The sequence below is a fragment of the Ictidomys tridecemlineatus genome, unplaced genomic scaffold, assembly GCF_052094955.1.
Source record: "Ictidomys tridecemlineatus isolate mIctTri1 unplaced genomic scaffold, mIctTri1.hap1 Scaffold_170, whole genome shotgun sequence".
Classification (NCBI taxonomy): Eukaryota; Metazoa; Chordata; class Mammalia; order Rodentia; family Sciuridae; genus Ictidomys; species Ictidomys tridecemlineatus.
Genome location: NW_027521478.1, coordinates 189,802 through 213,037, shown reverse-complemented (window position 1 = coordinate 213,037; position 23,236 = coordinate 189,802). Strand labels below are relative to the sequence as shown.

The 23,236-nt window shown below is 35.1% G+C and overlaps 1 pseudogene; it reads left to right on the top strand.

Moving 5' to 3' along the window:
- LOC144372836 (1-phosphatidylinositol 3-phosphate 5-kinase-like) overlaps positions 1 to 23,236 on the top strand; it is a 51,079-nt pseudogene that overhangs the window by 4,685 nt on the left and 23,158 nt on the right.

The following is a 23,236-nucleotide window of genomic DNA, read 5'->3' as shown; positions in this document are numbered from 1 at the left end:
TTAAATTATGCATGTAATATATACATACATATATATAAGTATATATATATCTATGTGTGTGTGTATGTATGCATATATATAATATAGTTGTCTGGAAAATTTCATGTTTTCTCTTTGCTGTTTTCTCTTTGGTGAATTCTTGTGTCTCAATTTTTCAAATAATGTCAACCTTTCTTTTGCTCTACAGAGAGAGGAGAAGGGAGCCAAGGAGAGCACCCTTCTCCCAGTGGAAGTTGGTCCAGCCCTCAGCTCCCTTCAAGGACACAATCAGTTGAGGTCACCTGTTCCTTATAAAAAACAGCTTAATGAGGAACTTCAGCGACGCTCTTCAGTGTTAGGTAAAACAGTGTTCTTATTTCATTCTTCTAAGATTTTTCCACAGTCATTGTTTCCCAAGTTATTTATTGACTTAACTTTCTTGTTGTTTGGAATAGTCAGGTACTCTCCAGAATAAATAAAACTATTACTTAATTAGTGAAAGAATTTGTTGATATCTGAATAAAAGCTCTTAAACATATCACTAAACTTTGATTTAGGCAAACAACAGACCTCTTGGCTGCTTTTTGATTAATTACTTGCTTGAGTTTCAGCAGAGAACAATTTGCAGCATCCCCAGGAGAACACAGGTTAGTTTCAGTCTTGTGAATGAATTCTGTGTCTGTATTTGGGTGCTAGTGAAATGTGATGTGCATGCCTCTGGCTGCAGAATTCTTCAACTCCATTGCTGGGCTGCCACTTGCTCTTGGCCTGTGTCCTTTGTGGGGTGCAAACTTGTATTTCTAAGTAGCTAAATGCAAGGGGCTTCACAGTTTGTTATTGCCGGTATGCGGAGCATTGCCATTGTAATTCTCACAGCTTTGTCTCCTTTTTCAACTTATAATTCATGGATAGTTGCTTTATATTTTGAGACTCAAGAATAATTTGGTCGTTCTAATACTTACATTTTAGTACCACCTCTGAGGTATTACTAATGCTAAATTAAGTTTTCAAAGTGTTTAAAAGTGTTTAAAAAGTGTTTCAAAGTGTTTAAAAATAAGTGCAGTTTAGATACAGTGATTATTTCATTAAATTGTTTTAGATAATTCTTTGTAAATTTGGATTTAGATATCAACCTCTCATTTCTTTGTAATCTTTTATTTTCCACCCAACTAAAACAAAGCACACCTAATATAAATCTGGCAAATAGTGAGTTTGAGGCAGATTTTCCATTTTATTTTTTAAATTATTATTATTTTGTTGTTGTTGTTGTTGTTGTTGATGGACCTTTATTTTATTTATCTGTTTGTGGTGCTCAGAATCGAGCTCAGTGCCTGATGCATGCTAGGCAAGTGCTTTACCACTGAGCTACAACCCCAGCCCCAGATTTTCCATTTTATAGTAGTTCCCATTATCTGCAGGGATATACTCTAAACCTCCCTTCTTTTCTGTACCAGTAGAGGCTTGAAACCACAGATAGTACCAGACCCTATGTTTTTTATCCCCATATGTACACATCTGTGATAAAGTTTAACTTGTAAATTAGGCATAGAAAGAGAGTAACAAAAATAACTATGACAATAAATATATTAAAAATTATGTGATTGTTGTCTCTTTCTCTTGAAAGAATGAGACAAATGTTAAAATTTTTAGACTGCAGTTGCCTGTGGGTACTTGAAACCTTAGAAATAACTGCAGTCTGTTTAGGTTAGTGGGAGCTCCATGGGTTATTAGACTAGAGTGTTTAAGCTAATTGGATGTTCATCTTTTTTGTCAGATCACCTCCTATTCACCCTTAGATTTTGAAACAGCTGGAGTGTCTTAACTTTTTGTCACTATGACCAAAATACCTGATAGGAACAACTTTTAAGAAAAGTTTATTTTGGGTTCATGGTTTCAGAGGTTTCACTCCATAGTCAGCCAACTCCATTACACTGGGCCTGAGGCAAGGCAGAATGTTAGAATAGAAGGACATGGTAGAGGAAAGCTGCTCAGCTCTTGGCAGTTAGGAAGTAGAGAGAGTGAGTAGCTAGGAACAAAATATAAGGCCTAAGGATATACCCCTACTGGCCTCCTTCTTCCAGTCATGTCCCAGCTGCCTGTAATTACCACCCAGTAATCCATTCAGATTATTAACGCATTAAATGGATTGATTCACTGATAAGATTATAGTGTCCATAGCCTAAACATTTCATCTCTGAATATTCGTGCATTAACTAATTTGAGTTTTTCAGGAACACCTCATATCAAAACCATAACACTAATCCAGGAATAGAAACTGCAGTAGTTTTGGTCCACAAGAAAAGTACAGTTACCTACTAGTGGCACTTTTGGTGGGCATCTACCATTCTGGTTACAAAGCTAGAATCTGGGCTTGTTTTATTATAGATAGATTTATGTTTAGTATTGCCATTTCAGTGAAACAGCTGGAGTGTCTTAACTTTTTGTCACTATGACCAAAATACCTGACAGGAACAACTTGTAAGAAAAGTTTATTTTGGGTTCATGGTTACAGAGGTGTCAGTCCATAGTCAGATAACTCATCTTTTTTGTCAGATCACCTCCTGTTCACCCTTAGGTTTTGAAACAGCTGGCGTGTCTTAACTTTTTGTCACTATGACCAAAATACCTGACCCTTTCAGTTTGGAACTACAGGGTTGGGTTGGGTGCAATATAGAAGGATAGGACTAGAGTTTTAGCAATTCTCTGGCAGTTATAATATGCTTGGACATTTGTCAGATTTTATCATGGTCAAATATACCCTCTTGGATGTTTTGAATTCTATCAGAATATTTTTTTAAAAATATATTTATTTTTTAGTTGTAGCTAGACACAATACCTTTGTTTTATTTATTTTTATGTGGTGCTGAGGATCAAACATGCTAGGTGAGTGCTCTACCAATGAGCCACAATCCTGGCCCTCTATCAGAATCTTTAGGGGTGAGTTATTTCTTTTTGATGATTAGCCCCAGAAGTGAGCCATTTGATCCTATTGCTTACCTATTTGACTATAGAGACTAAGCTAAACTAACCACATTTTTTAACCTAAATTCTTAACTTTAATGTGGTTTATTTTATCAGTTTTTTTTTTTTGCTCCTTTTATGGCTAGTGTTTAATCCTCTGGAGTTGCTTTTTCTTCTGTTAAATGTCCAGCAGGTATTTATTATAGGTTGGGACCAAAGAGCAAAAGAAATCATTACTGAATTCTGACCATGTAGATGATGCTGCTGTTTTAGGCCTCCAAACCATCAGCTCAGATAGTTCTTGTCTTAGATAGCTCTTACTTGCTTGTGAAATAGTATTTTACATGGCAATAAGAAATACTTTCAACAGTCTGTTACCCTTATAAAGACCACCCTTAACTCTCAACCTATGTCACTGGTTGGGAGAATACAAGAAATAAAAGCACTTCACATCACATAGATGCAGTGTTTTATATAGACACAATGAACCGTTAACAAGATTGCCTTTGTTGCTCTCTCTCTCTTTTTTTAATATGACTCAGATACAAGAAGGAAAGCAGAACCTACCTTTGGAGGTCATGATCCTCGTACAGCTGTTCAGCTTCGAAGCCTCAGCACAGTATTAAAACGTCTCAAAGAAGTCATGGAGGGAAAAAGCCAGGTAATAATTAGTGCTTTGGAAGATTTCTTCTTACATACTTTTTGGGATCATACCATTCCCACTGAAAAATGACATAATATGACTTGAAAAAAATGTATTTGTTAAGCTGGGTGTGGTGGTGCAGACCTGTAATACCAGAGGCTTGGGAGGCTGAGGCAGGAGAATCTTGAGTTCAAAGCCAGCCTCAGCAACTTAGTGAGACTCTATTTCTAAATGAAATATAAGAATGGGCTGGGGATGTGGTTCAGAGGTTGAGTGCCCCTGGGGTTCAATCCCTGGTACCAAAAATAAAGAATAAAATGATAGTATATTTATTATTTATTTCAGTTGTGAAAATCACAATTTTTTAATCTAAGTTCTTAACTTTAATGTGGTTTATTGTATCAGTTTTTTTTCTCCTTTTAAGGCTAGTGTTTTTTTCTCCTTTTAAGGCTAGTTTCAGGCCAGGATCTATGATTCTTTTTAAGAAGCTTTATTATTTGTGTGAATAAATAGGGTCAAGTTTCCTTTTATTTTCATGTCTATTTGGATATAATGGACATGAGGATAGCACCATAGTTTTTGAAAGACCATCTGTCATTGATTGTGCTGTAAATCTTATCACAAAAATCATGTACACACTAGTGTATGCTAAGCTACTTTTTTCTGTTCCATATCTCCATTTTTTTTTGTCCTTGCACCAGTATTATTTAAAATTATATAGCTTTTGAATAAGTCCTGAAGGATGGTAATGTAAATCCTGTTTTATTCTTCAGGATTGTTCTTGGTCATTTTGGTCTTTTGAATTTCTTATGAATTTTAGAATTAACTTCTCATTTCTGTAAAAAAAAAATCTTCAAGGATTTTATTTGCCATTACAATATAAAAATCAGTATTTTCAAGAAGTCTTCACACATTTTTATTGTTATAGGATAGTGACCTGAAGCAATACTGGATGCCAGATAGCCAATGTAAAGAGTGCTATGACTGTAGTGAAAAATTCACAACCTTTAGGCGCAGACACCATTGCCAACTATGTGGGCAGATTTTCTGCAGTCATTGCTGTAATCAAGAAATCCCTGGAAAATTTATGGGCTATACAGGTAAATGCATTTTATTGACAGTATTACAATTTTTAAAGGTCATAAGTATAAAATAATTATAATACAGGACCAACAATAAGCCAATTTTTATTTTGGGCCTTGTGTGTAAGGCGTGGAGATGCAATAGTGAGGGCGACAGCGCTTCACAGTCAAGTGATAAAGTAGATGGAAAGTTAAAAAATAACTAGAATAAAAGACAGTGTATCATAGATACTAGCAGAAAGCTCTAGGGATGTTAAAAGTTATCAGACAAGATGGTTAGAGTAGATTTCTAATTTATATTATTATGAGAGTTCTTATTTTTAAAGTTTTTTATTGACACTATGTTTTGGCAAATTGTATCTTACTCTTATTCTTCCATAAGGAACATAGTCAAATTTTAGCAATACTGAAAATTCAAGTTATTTGTTGAAACAGAAGAAAGCTGACAATGGTGTGTGGATTTATGCAGTGATTTGGAGTGGAAGGTGGACCGAAATTACTCAAGAAAATGCTCTTGACTTCTCTCATGTTATTTTTGTTATTGTATAGATTTTCCTTTTGCTTTCATTCACTTGAAAAAAAAAGAAACTAAAATTGCTACAGAGTTCATTATCTTTCATCCAGATTGACTAGAGCTTTTAAGAGATTTTCTTACTCCTAGTTTTTCCCTATCTTGAATTCATTTTTCATATTCAAGTCAGTATTTGTAGAATGCCAATAGATCATGTCAGGTTATTTCCCTGCTTAGTACTCTTAGTATAAATACTTTTTCAGGGCTACCATTACCCTTAGGATAAAATCTATCTCATACGGTTAGGATTGATTTCTTTCCTTTTTATTGAGGCACTTAACCACTGAGCTAGATCCCTGGTCTTTTTTTTTTTTAATTTTGAAAGAGGGACTTGCTGAATTGCTGAGGCTGGCCTTGAACTTGTGATCATCCTACCTCAGCCTCCTGTGTCACTGGGATTTTAGGTGTGTGTTCCATGCCTGGCTGGCATTTTAGTCTCTTAGGACTACCATAACAAAGTACAGGCTGAGTGGCTTAGAACAATAGAAATTTATTGTCTTACAGTTCTGGAGGCCAGAAGCACCATAATAGAGGTTAAGGAATCAATGTATAGATTTTACCAGTTGCTGAATATGTCTATATCAATTATATATTCTAGAACTGATGAAATAACCACAGAATGGGCTTTGGGGACCCACTAAACTCACTGTCACATGTACCTGAGCTAAAACTCCCATCAGTTGCCATGCCTCCCTAAGCCTCTGCTGTGACTGGTGAACAAGAGTGATGTTTGAGTCCTTGGAATTAGTTTCAGTTTAGAGTTAGTGCTGGTAATCCCTGAAAAAGTTGACTGTTTCCTTGCTTTAATTGTATAGTCACAGTATTCAAAGGCCATAAATCTTTTTGGCCCCTGATACCTGAGGATCCAGTTATCCCAATTGCATTTGGTTTTCCTGGTTCAGTGGTAGCAGTAATTTCTTATCTAAAAAGAAAAGCAATAGCAGCCAGAGCCCTTCAGGGTTTCTGAGTCTCCCCTCACAAATTTATGTTTCATGGTTGTGCTGAAAGGTATATCTTTCAGGGATAAGGGAGTAGGTTTTATATGGCAAATCCACTCTATTTTATGTGTGTTACCAAGTATGATTTATTATGGGCAAATCATAGAAAAAGGTTACTAATATCCATAGATAAATTCCTTAAGTCATATGTAAAGAGAGACTATTATTAAAAGTTTACTTTAGTTTTCTGTCAAATCAAACACTACTATCACTTACAACTAGATTTTTTATGCTTTCCAAGTATTAGCACAATTAGCATTACTTTATAAATAATCAAATCATAACTAGGTCCCAGTGGTTTTGTCCACATCCAGATTATTCAAGTTATCAGGAAGAAAGTCTTTTGTTTACTTTAGCTTTTAGTTCCTGGTGATAGCTCCAAATACAACAGGTATGAGAAGCTTCTGCTTCCATATTACGAGTATCTTGACCAAATAAACCCAGTAGCTGTTGAACAATGAATTGAGCTGTACTGAGTTCCTCTGCAGGTTTGGCTACGTTAGCCAAACCAGTACATACCAATCCCTGTTTCATAATTGGCGTCAGGAAAAAAAAAAAACACAAATACCTGTTTTTGTTGATTGTAGAGGTACAAGGTCTAGGGTACTCCTCTGGTGATGTCTTTCTTGCTAGCAGAGCCCAAAGGTCATGCAGAGCATCACATAATAAGAGAGAGGGAGTGTGGTTATGTATGTGCAAAATTGACTCATTCCTGTTTCCTAAGCTCATGTATTCCTTGCTCTGTAGTATATTAGGGAAGTTCAGGCATTTTATCTTCATTTTTAATATAAGCCACCTTTTAAAGATTCATATTTTTTAGCCAGTCAACTAAATAGACTTAAGAGCTTTTTTTAACTTCTCAAGCTGCAAGATTAAATCTGGAATCTCTATTTAGTGGACCCATATCAGTAAATTCAACTTGAGCCAATTTTCTATCCACTCTTATCCTATACCCTCAATAGCCATCTCACACATTCCTTGGGTTTTTGTCTATATTAATTGGAATAGTCATGTGGTTCTTCGGGTATACCACATACATCCTCATTGGTCTTATTTTGTACCTTACCTTTAAGACCTGACAGGTCTTGACTATGGGATGGAGGTACTAGGAATAGATCTTGAGGGGAATTAGAAGTGTCTTGCAAGGCACCTAACTCGAGGGAGGGCATTACAAATTCCTGAAGCACAGCAGAGTTAATTTCGGATGACTTGGAAAGGCTACTTCTGACAGGAGGTTCAGATTTGCGGGTTTAATATCCTTAGCTTCTTTTGGCTTTTCTCATATATCTTCATTCTAATTTTCAGGATCCCATTTCTTTCTAATCAGTGTCCTCACTTTATTAGCAGACATACTGCAAGATTGGTAATTGAAGTTATGGGTTTGGTATTTTTTTTAAACAACTGAAATTTGTTCTCCCATTTCTGCATTTCTGGGGGCCAAAAGCTTGGAGTCAAAGTGTTGGCAGTCTTACTTCCTTCTGGAGGCTCCAAGGGAGAATTCATCCAGGCTTCTCTCCTATTTTCCGGTGGTTGCTGGTAGTTCTTCATGTTCTTTGGCTTGTGAACAGATCCATCACTCCTGTCTCTGCCTTTGTTGTTATGTGTATTAATTCAGCCACTTGTACTTTGAGAATTGGTTAGATATTCAGCAATCTTAGCACTGAGGCCATAGAAGATAAGGGATTCTTTCAGGGAAGACAGAAACTTTTAATTAGTTCAGTTCTTGAACTGGGAATTTGAATCCTGAGGTTATTATTTTATTTCTCTACTTTGTGTAGTGCAATTAGGAACAATAAGTTTATCTTAATATACTTATTAGTTTGACAAAAATGTTCAAAGATTAAATACATAGTAACTCATAATCTTGCTTCTTATAAGTATTTGATTAGGAGTATCCATACATAGGTGATATTTTGCATGTTTGTATTGCTAAGCACACCATAGATTATCAATATTCTCTTTGCTGTTAGAAATAAAATCATTAGTGCCTTTCAGTCCAATCAGAGAACCAGTTCTCGAAACATGAAAGCCCATTCAGGAACCTTATCCTTAAAATTCTTTTCCTTTGGAACCATTCTTTTTACCAGTTTTAGTTATGTTTGTGTGTCTGGTGCCAAAAAATACCTGACAAAAACAATATAGAGGAGGGAAAGTTTATTTTGGCTCCTGGTTCCAGAAGTTTAATCCATGGTCAATTGAGTCCACTGCTCTGGGCCTGAGATGAGATGGAGCTTCATGGCAGAAGGGAGTGGTGAAGGAAAGCTGCTTAGTTCATGGTGGGGTCAGGAAGCAGAGGAAAGACATGAACCTAATGACCCACCTCCTTCAGCCACATACAAGTTACCTACAGTTACCAGGAGGTCCATTTAAACTAGGCTAGACTGATCAGGTTACAGCTCTCACAATCCAGTCATTTCACCTTATTACTGCATTACTACAGGAGCTTTTGAGGGACATCTCATATTCAAACATAACAGTACCAAAATCTGCATTAGTGAGAATTCTTTAAAGAAACAGAATGAATGGAGTTATACACACACACTGAGCAAATGAGTGAGAGAAGTTTATCTGTATTTTAAGGAATTGGCTCGAGTGATTTAATGATTGTGAAGGGCTGGCAACTCTGAAATTCTCAAGGAGGCTAGCAGGCTGAAAACTTCTATAGGATTTCTGCCTTGCAGTATTTTCTTTTTATTCTGGAAATGTTAGTCTTACCTCCTCAGACCTTTAACTGATTGGATGAGACTCACTACCTTATGGAGAATAATTTGCTTTACTTCAGTATTTGTAAATATTAATCATACTCCCTGAACCCCTCAACCCAAGATAACTGTTTAGATTACTTGACCAAACCCCTTGTCTAGCCAAGTTGACCCGAGATTAACCATCACAAATGGGAATAATATATTTAGTGCATAATTGCACATTGAGACGCTGAATAAATGTAGAATACCTGGAACAATGTCTGGCACATATCAAAGGATCCATGAATATTAAGCAATTATTATGGTAATAGTAAAAGTAATATCTATGCATTCATCATGCAGCATTTTAAATTATATATGTCCATCATCTCCAGTACACTGTGAGTTCTCTGGTGGCAGGACTGTGTCTCATCAGCCTTTATTTTTCCATCATATAATACACTTATATGTGTAGTGGCCTTTGCTGATGAATGTTCTAATGAAATGAAACTTTCCTGGTCAGGCTTGACTGTCTTTATTGGTTTGATAACTTTAGTTTTGAGAGCTGACTGGTTCAGGTAGATTTCCTTTAATAGTGTAAGAAACAAACCCACTTTTGTAATGGTAAACTGTAGGTCTTTCAGGAAGGAAGTAATTTCACATCCTCACTGAAATTCTGCCTTGGTCAGTTGATGGTAATTATCCTAGTGCTTTGATTATCCTAGACTGGTGTTCACTTTGTTGTTACTGTTTTCTGGGGTCCTGATTGAAGTGGATGCAGATCTATTTTTCTTAATAGTTTTAATAGATTTTATCTTTTAAATTGTGGTGACAGAAATTAGTATATCAACAACTGACATTTTATTTTGATTAAGATACATGTATAGTTTAATAAGATTAAGTAGTATATAATAGTAGTTTTAAAATAAAACAGAGGTATTATTATAGTTGGTGAAATTATGGCAAAAGCAGTACAGTGAACTTTTGGAAATCTTCTGTCACTTCAGATTTTTAGTAGTAGTGGTAATAAATAAGGTAGAATTGTTAAATTACATGTAAAGTTAAATATAGTCTTGTGTTGCTTAATGATGGGTAAGTTCTGAGAAGTGCATCACTTAGGTGAGTTTATCTTTGTGTGAACATTATGGAATATACTTAAACCAACCTGGATGGTGCTGGTTAATAGATCCCTATGGCCATTTTTTTTGGTAGGGTGGATTGGGTTTTTGGGGTCTTGCAGTTGCCCAGGCTGGTTTTGAACTTCTGGCCTCAGGTGTACCTTCTATCTAGCCTTCTGAGTATCAACATAGCATTTTGAACAATTGAGAGACTGCTACTGATCCAACATGGCATACTGATTTTTTTTTTATTGTTTGTTTGTTTGTTTTTTTAAAGAGAGAGTGGGAGAGGAGAGAGAGAGAATTTTTAATATTTATTTATTTTTTTTTTAGTTCCCGGCGGACACAACATCTTTGTTGGTATGTGGTGCTGAGGATCGAACCCGGGCCGCACGCAAGCCAGGCGAGCACGCTACCGCTTGAGCCACATCCCCAGCCCCATGGTATACTGTTTTATGGTAAATTTTTTTATAAATAAAAGGTTGTTCATTCTAAAATAATGATAAAAAGTGTAGAATCATAACGACGTAAGTCAGTGACATAGTCATTTATCATCATTATCAACTTTTATGTAATATATGTAATTGTATGTGCTATGCTTTTATAAGATCTACACAGTAGTAGATTTATTTATAACAGCATCACAAACATTAGAAATGTGTTGCCCTACAACATTATGATGGCTACAACATCACCAGGTGATAAGAATTTTTCAAGGGCCAGAGCTACAGATAAGTGGTAGTATTCTTGCCTCAGAAGTGTGAGGCCCTGGGTTTGATCCACAGTACTGCAGGTGGGGGGAACAAAATGGAGTTTTTCGGCTCCATTATGTGACAATTATTGTATTATGTGATCTTGTTAACCAAAACATTATGTGGCATATGACTATTTCACCTACATTTTTAATACACCAAATTGTTATGGAATCACAAAACAATGTTTTAGAAAAACAAGGTAGAAATTAACACTTATTTTTGGGCAGGACTACATCCTAAAAAAAAAAATTAGAAGTATTAAGTAATCTTGTTTGTTCTCCCAAGAACATTTCATTTCTATTTTAACTTTTCATTATAAGAATTTCAGCAAAGTTTATCTCAATATATCATATTGTGGTTAGGCCATTTTATTAGTTTATTTCAAAATTGTGTACCCTTCTAGAGGCCACTCTTCAGGGCTTCATAATAGAAACTTTAATTTCCTCACTTGTTGCCTAGGGAAATTGTGTTGTTTACATTTACATTGGTTTATTTACTGTATTGAATTTTTTTCTTCTTGAAATTCCTACCTTTGATAGATCCCTTATTTCATTTTTACAATTTTGAAAAGATATCTTACAAACAGAGTTTTTCAGTATTATTGGGTCAAATTTTCTTACCTTGTTATAAATATTTGAAGTAATTTGGACACTTGGATAAATTTCTTTTTTTCTTTTTTTTATTTTTAAAGTACTTTTTGTTATAGATGGACATAATATCTTCATTTTGTTTATTTATTTATTTTTTTATGTGGTGCTGAGGATTGAACCCAGTGCCTCACATGTGCGAGGCAGGTTCTCTGCCACTGAGCCATAACCCCAACCCCTGGATAAATTTATTATAGTGATGATTCTTAAAATATTTAACAGAGCCAGCTGAAGTATTTTACTTCTTTAAAAAATTTGGGAGGTTGGGATTGTGGCTCAGTGGTAGAGGGCTCGGCTCACACGGGCAGGACCCAGGTTTGATCCCCAGCACCACATAAAAAAATAAAGGCATTGTGTTGTGTCCATCTACACCTAAAAAATATTTAAAAAAAATTTTGGGGGGGTAGTCTTTTAAGACTTGAAGACATTTCCCTGTTATTAGATTATCTGTTAACCCAAGGATTTAAAATATTTTAAATAATATAGTATTGCTATTTTTTACGCATTTTCCTTTTTTTTTTTTCTCTCTCTCTCTCTCTTTTTTTTTTTCCTCCCAGGAGTCCTCCGAGCTTGCACCTATTGTAGAAAAATAGCCTTAAGTTATGCTCATTCCACAGACAGTAATTCCATTGGGAAAGATTTGAATGCTCTTTCAGATTCTGCTTGCTCTGTGTCTGTACTTGATCCCAGTGAACCCCGAACACCTGTTGGGAGTAGAAAAGCCAGCCATAACATATTCTTAGAGGATGATTTCGCCTGGCAAAGGTCCTGGCACTTGAATATAATTTTATTTAAACTTGAGAAATACTAAGTTTCTTGACTTATAAGTGCTTTTGGTTGACTTTTATTTTTTGAATTGTTTCAAATTCACCATTTTCTCCTTTCTCTTTGGTTCACCTCCAGCAGGATCATAGATGTTTATGGGTAGTGAGGTTATTGACCAATTAGAGTATAATCTCAGTAAGATGAGAGACTATATCTTTATTGTTCACTCACTGTTTTACTGTTGGCACCAAGAATAGCACATGGCATGTATATAAACTTCATGATATTTGATGAATAGGCAATAGAAGTCACTGAGATTAATAATTCCTAATGAAGTCTTTTTAGGGATAATACTAATGAGATTTGTATTCATATTTCTAAATGAAATTAGATTTTTTTCCTTCCAAAGGTACATTTCCTGTCTTTCTGCAGGTCTAAATGGACTGGTAGTAGGGAAAGTTACTTGGAAGTTACTTAGAATTGTTTGAGTTAGTGTCCTAGGTTCATCAGTTTCTGATTGCTTTCTCTAGCAACATAATTTTCTTAAGCATAATAGCAAATCTAACCATATCAAAGAGCTTGGAGTTTTAACCAACATTTTTCTGATGAGATATTTTCTCAGTTACATCTTAAGGAAGTGAGGAATTTTACTGTACATTATATTTAAACAAAAAAAATGAACCAATTACCACTATAGTTGAACATGTATGAATCTTAGGGACATAATATAAAATGGAAAAGATGTTTTATATAATCATACATCCACAAACCTTTCATTTATGTAAACTTCAGAAGTATACAAAATAAATCATGGTGGGAGCATAGGTACTTTGGAATCAGTGATAGTGTTCTTTTTTTCCTTAAATTACTTGATGAATCTTTTGATGTTTGTAGTATCATGATTCTTTATATCTTACATACCTATTATAAATTTAAAAAATTGATTTTATATTTAATAATATAGTACAAAGTATAGAAAGTCTTCAATTCTTGCTTATTTTAATTAGTAATATCTTTTAATTGTGTATGATCTGGCTATATGAGCCCTTAATTGGCAGGTACAATTTAATAAAACAAATTTTATAAAACAAACCAGGTATGATAGCTTCCTGAGAGGTGTTTGATAGATGTCAAAGGTAGAATAATAGTTTTAGACTTTGTGCTAATTATTTAATATTCATTCTCTTTTATTCATTATACCTCTTTGGTAGGCACTGTTTTTTCCTTTTGACAGATGCAGATGCTGAAGTTCAGAAAGATTAAATAATGAATTTGGTCACACAGCTAGTAAGAGGTGGAACCTGCTCTTAGACCTAAGTTTGCTTCCTATTTTGCTATTCCAGTGGGTTGTGGGGACAGAGAGTAAAGTTTTAGAACTCATATTTCCCAAATCATTTTCATCTTGTATGTGATTTGGGAAGTTATCATGTAAGTCACTGATCCAACCAATTTCATTATTTTATTGTTATTTGGGGGGTGTACTTGGGATTGAACTCAGGGGCACATGGCCACTGAATCGCATCCCCAGCCCTATTTTTATATTTTATTTAGAGGCAGGGTTGTACTAAATTGCTTAGCTTCTCGCTATTGCTGAGGCTGGCTTTGAACTCACAGTCCTCCAGTCTCAGCCTCCTGAGTTGCTGGGATTACCGGCATGCACCACCGTGTTTGGCTATTGGTGTTCTTAATGTTTGGTATACTTAAAAAACTTTATCATTCTTTTGACATTTGATATGATAATCACACAGTTTTCACCTTAATCCAAGCAAGTGCAAAAGTGACCCATAATCCCCCAATTTCAGGGGAAAAGATTTAATTTGCTTTTAAATATTAAAGCATCTCATTGGAATTGGGTTTGTCTTTTACTGTTCCAAGCGATCTCAATATTTTCCTATTTTCTTTGTAGTTTGATTCATCCAGACTCCTCCAACACTGCTCTGACAACAAGACTTGTATCTGTTCAGGAGGATGCTGGGAAATCCCCCCGCTCGAAATAGGTAAATGCTAAATGGAAACATTGTATTCTGTGTCTGTTTTTTATTTCCTGTCATGGTAATAACACCAAGCATTAAAAAAGGTGATTGCTTGTTATAATCCCAGTTCTAAAAGCTGAATTAAACTATCATTTTCTTTTTGTTGGTCAGCTCTTGCTTTCATTCTTTGAGTAGCCCTTTCCAGTATTCATCAATGGCTTAAGATATTGGGACCTACACCATCCTCTGTCTTCTAGTTTAGTAAAAAGACCTGAAGGATGTGAGAGAATGATGTGAGAGAACGAAACCTTGTGGACCTTTTGTATAAGAGTGTACCAAGAAAACAGGAATGACAAGTTCCAAGCAACTAATAAGAAACAATCCTATGAGTCTGAAGTAGATCAGTTTTACAGTTAATTGTCAGGACTTTTACTCTGAATGAGATGGGGAGAGTGTTTTTTTTCTTGAATTTTTAATTGTTTTAAAAAACTTTCAAACTTGCAGAAGATTTGCAAGAATAAGAAAATAAGTATCCATATACTCATTAAGATTTACTTATTTATGTTTTTGCCTATTCTGTCATTTTACACATGCACATACATTTTTTCCTGAACCATTTGAGAGTATATTTCACGCATTATTATCTTTTATTTCTTTAGTTCATCAGATTTATTTTACATGGTAATTTTAGGCTGATAACAAAATTGAGGAGAAAGTACAGAGGCCCTTTTCCATTGTTCTCCATATGCTCAACCCTTCACTACTGTGAATATCTGGGACCATGGTGGTATATTTATTATAGTATATTTATTATAGAACCTACACTGACACATTATCATTCAAAGTTTGTAGTTTCCATTAGGGTCTACTGGTATTGTAGGTTGTATGGATTTGGACAAATGCAAAATGACATGTATCTACCATTGTAGTATACAGAGTAGTAGTTTCACTGCCTTAAAAATCTGCTGTTTTGTCTGTTCATCCCTCCCTCTAACCCATAATAATCATTGATTTTTTTAATTGTCTCCGTAGTTTTCCTTTTTACCAGAATTATATACACTGAATGTAGGTAGATTTTTAAGATTGGCTTCTTTCACTTGGTAATGAGCATTAAAGTTTTCACTATATCTTTTATGACTTGATATTTTTAGTGCAGAATAATGTTCCATTGTCCAGTTGTACAGTATCTGTTTACCTACTGAAAGGCATCTTGATTGCTTCCAAGTTTTAGCAATTTAAAGAGTAAGATTACTATAAATACCTGTGTACAAGTAATTTTCACTTTATTCAGATAAATACCAAGGAGCATGATTGCTTGATCATTTGGTAAGAACATGATTAATTTTTGTAAGATATTTTCAAACTGTTCTTCAAAGTGTCTATATCATTTTTCATTCCTACCAGCAAGAGTTTCTCTTGCTCCACATGATACCAGCATTGGTGTTTCCAGTGTTGTGGATTTGGGCCAATGTTATAGATGTATATTGGTATCTCATTATTGTTTTAATTTGCCATTTCTTAATGACATACGATGTTGAACATCTTTTTTATCTGCCTTGTGGTTTGTATATCTTCTTTGGTGAGATGTCAAAATCTTTTGCCCATCTGTAATCAGTTTGTTTATTTTCTCATCGTTGAGTTTTAAAAATTTTGTTTTATTTTTTTTTAAATACAGCAAAAAACTTTATTGTTTTTTAATTCTCATTGTTAATTAAAAAAAATTTTTTTGGCATTACTCACATTGAACATTGACTCCTGAGGTGCCTTCCTGCTGAGTTATATCATCAGCCCCCATGCCCACTGTTTTTCCATTCTTTATTTTGAGACAGTCTCACTAACATGTGATCCTCCTGTCTCAGCTTCCTGTGTTGGTGGAATTAGAGGCATGTACTACCACACCTAGCATATTGTTGTGTTTTATATAATAGTGCTTTATCAGATGTGTCTTTTGCAAATATTCTCTCCCAGTGTATGGCTTGTCTTTTCATTTTCTTGACATTGTCTTTTGCAGAGCAGAAGAATTTAATGAAGTCCAGATGATCAATTATTTCTTTCATGCACTGTGACTTGAGTGTCATATTTTTAAACTCATTACCATATCCAGGATCATCTAGATTTTCTGTTATGTTATTTTCTAAGAGTTTTGCCTTTTACAATTATGTCTATGATCCATTTTGAGTTAATTTGTGAAGGGTATCAGTTCTTTTCTAGATTTATTTTTTTTTTTAATATGTGGATGGACAGTTGAGTTTTTCAGATTGGAAACTTATTTGGAAAGATTAATTGCTCCTTTGTATTACTTTTATTCCTTTGTCAAAGGTCAGTTGACAATTTATGTGAGTCTATTCCTGGGCTCTTTTATGTTTTGTTGACGTATTTGGCTATTCTTTTACCAATACCATTGCCTTGATTATTGTGTCTTTATAGTAAATCTTAAAGTTAGGTTGTATCAGTTCCCCAACTTTTTCTCCTTTTATAGTGTGTTGACTATTTGGGATGTTTTGCTGCCTCTTATATTCTTTAGAGTTACTTTTTGATGTCTACAAAGTGACTTGCTGGTTTTTGATTGGTATTGCAATGAATCAGATCAAGTTTGGAGAAACTTGACATCTTGACAATATTGAGTTTTCCTATTCATGAAATATCTATTTATTCTTTATTTTATTCATGTGTTGTAGTTTTCCTCATTTAGATCTCATACAAGTTTTGTCAAACATTCTTGCACTGTTAATTCCAACATTTGTGCCGTACCCAATTTTTTCTTATATTTGTTCTATATCTCCAAACTGGTTTTTTTTTCCCTTTTAGTATGCCTTCTGGGTTGGTAACTAGACATAATATAGTAGGTGAAAGAAACTGCAGTAAATAGGCCTTTCTTTAGTCATGTAATGATAAGGCACGGATGAGGGGAAGTATCTTCAGACTCCTTTGGTTAAGTCTCAGTTTTTTGGTGAGCCTGTGCCATGGGACTATAAACTTTTTAAGTACTTCCCTCTCCCTCTGTCCTTGTCCCCACTCCTTTGCCCTCCTTAGATGGGACAGGATGGTTGGAAGAGGCTAGAGTTGTGTATTTTTCTTCCCCTACATGGTTGGTTTAGAGGGGGCTGGTATTGGGTATTTCTCTTCTCCTGGGGAGGGGGGAGTGTTTAGCTCTGCTATTTTACTAGGTTAGGCTCTAATAAAATAGTTTCTTCTCGGGGAAGGCCTTATTAAAAAGATCTGGCATATTCAAAATTGTATTTTTTTTCTCCCTGGGTAGGGAGCTGGAGGGCCTTTTTTTTTGACATTCACCATGAGGACCTGGTAGCACTCCTGAAAATGAAACTCACAAATACATGCCCCACTCCCCAATACTTGGCCCACCTAGAGTTTTCAGGCTTATTCACATTGAACTATCTGTAATTTTTCAATTATAGTTCAGGTTTTTCCACCTAAAATGAGTTGTTTTTCAGGGAGGTTTCTACTTGTGAGTTTCTGCTCCAGTAAATTATTATTCTTTGTACGCACCTGTCTCATTCTTATGATTGAAGTAGCAGTTTGTCCTGTGATCTCATTTGTCTGACAAATCTATGAAGAATTGCTGACTTTTCAGTTTTTTTAGCTTTTTGGTTGTTGGGACAGAGTAAAAATTTCTAAGATTCTTACATGTCAGGCCAGAAACAGGAAGTCTTATTTTTTACTTATTAATATTTAAGTGTGTTCCCTTAGAACAAAAAATTAAGGTCCCTTACATAATCATGTATAAATTCTGGAAATTATAATGGTAAGAAATTTCTGTCATCTGATGTGTTGTATGTATTCTGTTTTTTATCAATGTTCCTAATAATGATCTTTGTATACATTTTGAGTATAGACATAATGACATTTGCTAGTCAATTGAATGTAGGCCACAACAGGAAGAGAATTCAAAGATGACTCAGGTTTTTGACTTGAGCAATTGCAATCACCATTAATTGAGATGGAGGAAGACAGGGAGTAACAGTTTGATTTTATTTATTTATTTTGGTACTGGGGATTGAACCCAAGGGTGCTTTACCACTGAGCTACATTCCTAGCCCTTTTTATTTTGAGACATGGTCTCACTAAATTGCTGAGCCTGATCTTGGACTTGTGATTTTTCTGCCTTAGCCTCTGGAGTTGCTGGAATTATAGGCATGGGCAGTTCTGACTAACAGGTGTCAAGCTGAATTAGACACCTTCTAGAGATCCAAGGAAGATGTCAAATAGACAGTTGGATATATGAGTCCAGAATTTAGGGAAGAGGTACAGGCTGGAAATATAAACTTGGGTGTCATTATTATGTGAATGGTATTTAAGGTTATAAACCTGGATGGGGATCGTCAGCAGAGTGAGTGTGAAAAGAGGAGATAGGACCAAGGACTGAGATTGGGGAAGTGAAGAGGACCCAATAAAGAAGGAGATGGAGAGGCCAACCAGGCCAGGTGTGTTTGCCTTACTAGACAAGTGAAGAAAGGTTTTCATGGAATTAAAATGCTGAAATGTTAAGTAAGATGAGTTAAAGCATACTAGGTAATTTTTTATATTTCTCTATAAAACCCCCTAATTTTTAATATTTTTAACAAGAGTTTATATCTACTTCCTTTGAAATATTACTGATATATAACTATATAATTATTTTTCTGTAATATTTCCATAATTACTTTCTACTTTCTTTTAAACTTACTTCTAAATGATTTTAGACTCACATAGAAATTGCACAGATAGTACAATTTCTGAGTATCCTTCACCTAGTTTTTCCTAATAATGACATTGTACATAATCATCATAACTACTTTTAAAAGTGCCTTTGAGAGCTTGTTTGGAGGTTCTAGGAGGGCAATGCAGCTACTAAGATACCCTTGACTAAAGAACAGTCCTCCACTATTGGAGAAGGTCATCCTCTTCAATCAAGCACACAGTGGGGAGGACATACAAGAAGTGGTGAGCGAGTAAGGGGGCACCCACCTAGGCAGCCAAATCAGCTGAATTAGCTCTGGCAATCAATGGGTTAACAGATGTCACAGCTGGATTGTCCTCACACCCATAAATGAGATGGCATCAACCTAAAAAGCTTCTTCACAGCAAAGGAAACAATCAAGAGCATGAAGAGGGAGCGTATAGAATGGGAGAAAATCTTTGTCACCTGCATCTCAGGGTGTTAATTTCCAGGATATACAAAGAATTCAAAAAAACTTAATATCAAAAAATCAAATAACCCAATTAATAAATGGGCAAAAAACTGAATAGACATTTCACAGAAGAAGAAATATGAATGGTCAACAAATATAGCACATTAAAACTACACTGAGAATACAGTAAACTCCAGGAAGAATGGCAGTTATCAAGAATTCAAGTAACAATGAATGTTGACAAGGGTGTGGGAAAAGGATATACTCCCACATTGATGGTGGAACTGCAAATTGGTGCACACACTCTGGAAAGCAGTGTGAAAATTCCTCAGAAATGGAACCATCATTTGACCCAGTTATTTCACTCCTTGGTTTATACCCAAAGGACTTAAAATCAGCATACTATAGTGACGCAGCTACATTAATGTTTTTAGAAGCACAGTTCACAATAGCTAAGTTATGGAGCTGACCTATGTGCTCTTCAACAGATGAATGGATAAAGAAAATATGATACATGTACATAATGGAATATTACTTAGCCATAAAGAAGAATGACTTTATGACATTTGCCAGTAAATGGATTCATCTCCTCACTATCATGCTAATTGAAATAACCTATTCCCAAAACCAAAGTTCTTTGATATGTGGATGATAAGCCACAACAGGGAGAGAGTAGGGGAAGAATAGAATTTCATTGGATTAGACAAAGGGGAATGAAGGATAGGAAAAAGAAAGACAGTGGAATGAATCTGACATAACCACAGTGAATCTCACATCATGTACATCCATAAGAATGGGGTCCTAATTAGAACAAGATATATTCCATGCTTGTATAATTATATCAATATAAATTCTACTGTCTTGTATACATAACTAAAAAGAATCAATAAAAAAATGAAATTGCCCTTAACATTGGCAAGTAAGCATTTATTTAAATATGAATGTTTACTGTATTCTATTTATAGATGAATTTACAACTGCTATTTTACTTTTTGTTTGTTTGTTTGTTTCCAGATCAGCCAGCATTACTAACCTGTCATTGGATCGATTTGGTTCTCCTATGGTACCTTCATATGAGACATCTGTCAGTCCCCAGGCTAACCGAACATATGTTAGGACAGAGACCACTGAGGATGAACACAAAATTCTTCTGGTACTAGTACACTGTCTTGGACCCATTGTTAGTTTTGATCATAAGGATGTCTATTTCATTGATTTTTTTTAAAGAAACATAAATGAAATAGCATATCAGTTAAACAGAAATGATTAGCTTAACTTTTTACTCAGCTCACCTGAGAAACTGGTCAGTATTCTTTCTCTACTTATTGCATTAATATTTTTTTTACCCCTTTCTTCTGGCAAGATCAGAATTCAGTTTCCTACATAATATAAGAGAGCTTAACTCTTAGGTTAAGCTTGCTGTTTAAAATTTGAAGCATTATTTTTTTTAACTTTTTTTTTAGAGAGAGAAATTTTTTTTTAATATTTATTTTTCAGTTTTCGGTGGACACAACATCTTTTATTTTTATGTCGTGCTGAGGATTGAACCCAGCGCCCTGCACATGCCAGGTGAGCGCGTTACTGCTTGAGCCACATCCCTAGCCCCCTGAAACAAGTTTCTTATACACATGGAGAAGCCTTTGAGACAGTTTATTCAGTTTATGTGAGATAATATTTAGTTTCTTCCATTTGCTTATATATAAAATCATGTTTTCAATCCACAGAGTGATTCAAAGAAATGAAAGATATGGCTTCTATTCTCAACTTTTAATTCAGGAGGTAGAAATCAAATCAATAGAAAGGTTTTTAATGATAAAATAAATACATATATGTCTTAATACTAAAAAGAGCGTCACGAATGATATAAAATTTTAAAAAATTGATCATTAATTAGGGTGTCAGAAAAGGTATTGAGCTGTATGTTTTGAAGGACGAAATGGATTTGGATAAGTAGTAAAGAAAGTGAATCTTATATATAGATGTAAGGAAAGGTATAGAGATAAGAATAAGCATGGCATTTCCATGGAATAAAGTAGGATTTATTAATTGGGAGAAAATTTAATTTGGAGAGTGTGGGCATTGAGAGTGCAGTTATTTGGGACTACCCAGTGAAAGGCAATGAATTTGGTCATTCAAGTTTAGATTTGAACCTGTAGTTGCTGAGCAATGGATAAAGTTTTTTTTTGAAGATTTATCTAGCAGTTGAGTGGTGCTGAAAAGGGTGGAATGAATATGGTGGAATAAAGGCTACCAGGAACAGTTACCTTAGATTATTGTGATTTGCCTGTTGTCACATCTTCTACCATTATCCAGTTTCCAAAAAAGAAGAATATATTTTGTACTTAACTAGGAGATGGATAATATGTGCCATTGATCCAAAAATATAGTACTTGGGATCATTGATTTTTAACAGAAAAGTCATTCTTGGAATTAGTTCAAGTTGTTCCTCATGTATGCATCATTTATATTAAATCATATAAATTAGTTGCTCTAAATTGGTGAGGCCAATTTGGAAAGCAGTATGGAGATTCCTGGGAAAGCTGGGAATGGATCCACCATTTGACCCAGCTATTGCACTTCTCGGACTATTCCCTGAGGATCTTAAAAGAGTGTACTATAGGGATACTGCCACATCAATGATCATAGCGGCACAATTCACAATAGCTATACTGTGGAACCAACCTAGATGCCCTTCAATAGATGAGTGGATAAAAAAAATGTGGCATCTATACACAATGGAGTATTACGCAGCACTAAAAATGACAAAATCATAGAATTTGCAGGGAAATGGATGGCATTAGAGCAGATTATGCTAAGTGAAGCTAGCCAATCCTTAAAAAACAAATGCCAAATGTCTTCTTTGATATAAAGAGAGCAACTAAGAACAGAACAGGGAGGAAGAGTATGAGGAAAAGATTAATATTAAACAAAGACGAGTGGGGGGAGAGAAAGGGGGAGAGAAGGGAAAGCATATAGAAATGGTAGGAGACCCTCAATGTTATACAGAATTACATATAAGAGGTTGTGAGGGGAAATGGGGAGGGAAACAAGGGAGAGAATTGAACAACAGCAGAGGAGGTAGAGAGGGAAGATGGGAGGGGAGGGGAGGGGGGATAGTAGGGGATAAGAAAGGTAGCAGAATACAACAGTCACTAATATGCCATTATGTAAAAGTGTGAGTGTGTAACCGATGAGATTCTGCAATTTGTATTTGGGGTAAAAATGGGAGTTCATAACCCAATTGAGTCAAATGTATGAAAGATGATATGTCATGAGATTTGTAATGTTTTGAACAACCAATAAAAAAAGAATCTTTAAAAAAATTAGTTGCTCTAAAGAAATGCAAATCAAAGTTCCTTTTATGAATGTGAAAATCACAGGAAAGCATCTGTACAGGTAAATAGCATTCTTATGAGTAACACTTGCTCTCAATGTATTGCAGGATAGTGTTCAGTTAAAGGACCTATGGAAATAAATCTGCCATCACAGTAGTGGAATGGAGTTTCAGGATCACCGGTACTGGCTGAGAACCCATCCCAGTTGCATTGTAGGAAAGGAATTGGTTAACTGGCTAATCCGAAATGGTCATATTGCTACCAGGTATTGTGATCTTAAGAAAGAGGTTTTGATATTATTTGTTAATTTATTTTAAATGAGGACATATATTTGAAGATATAGGGATAACATTTCTTTGTAGATTCCCTTTTTTAATGTATTTGATGGTTTGGGGGAACTAATTAGTCAACCTTCCTTCCATCTGGTTTTCACCAGTAGAGAATAGTTGGAAGGAGCCAAATATGGGGGGGTCAAAGTTTATCTTATTAAAAGTAGAAGCATGTGGTAATTCCTCAAACTTAGAACTCTTTAGTAAAGCAAGATTGGAGAACTTAGCTAGATTCTAAGGTTAAAAGATTCTTCTGTTACTGTTCTC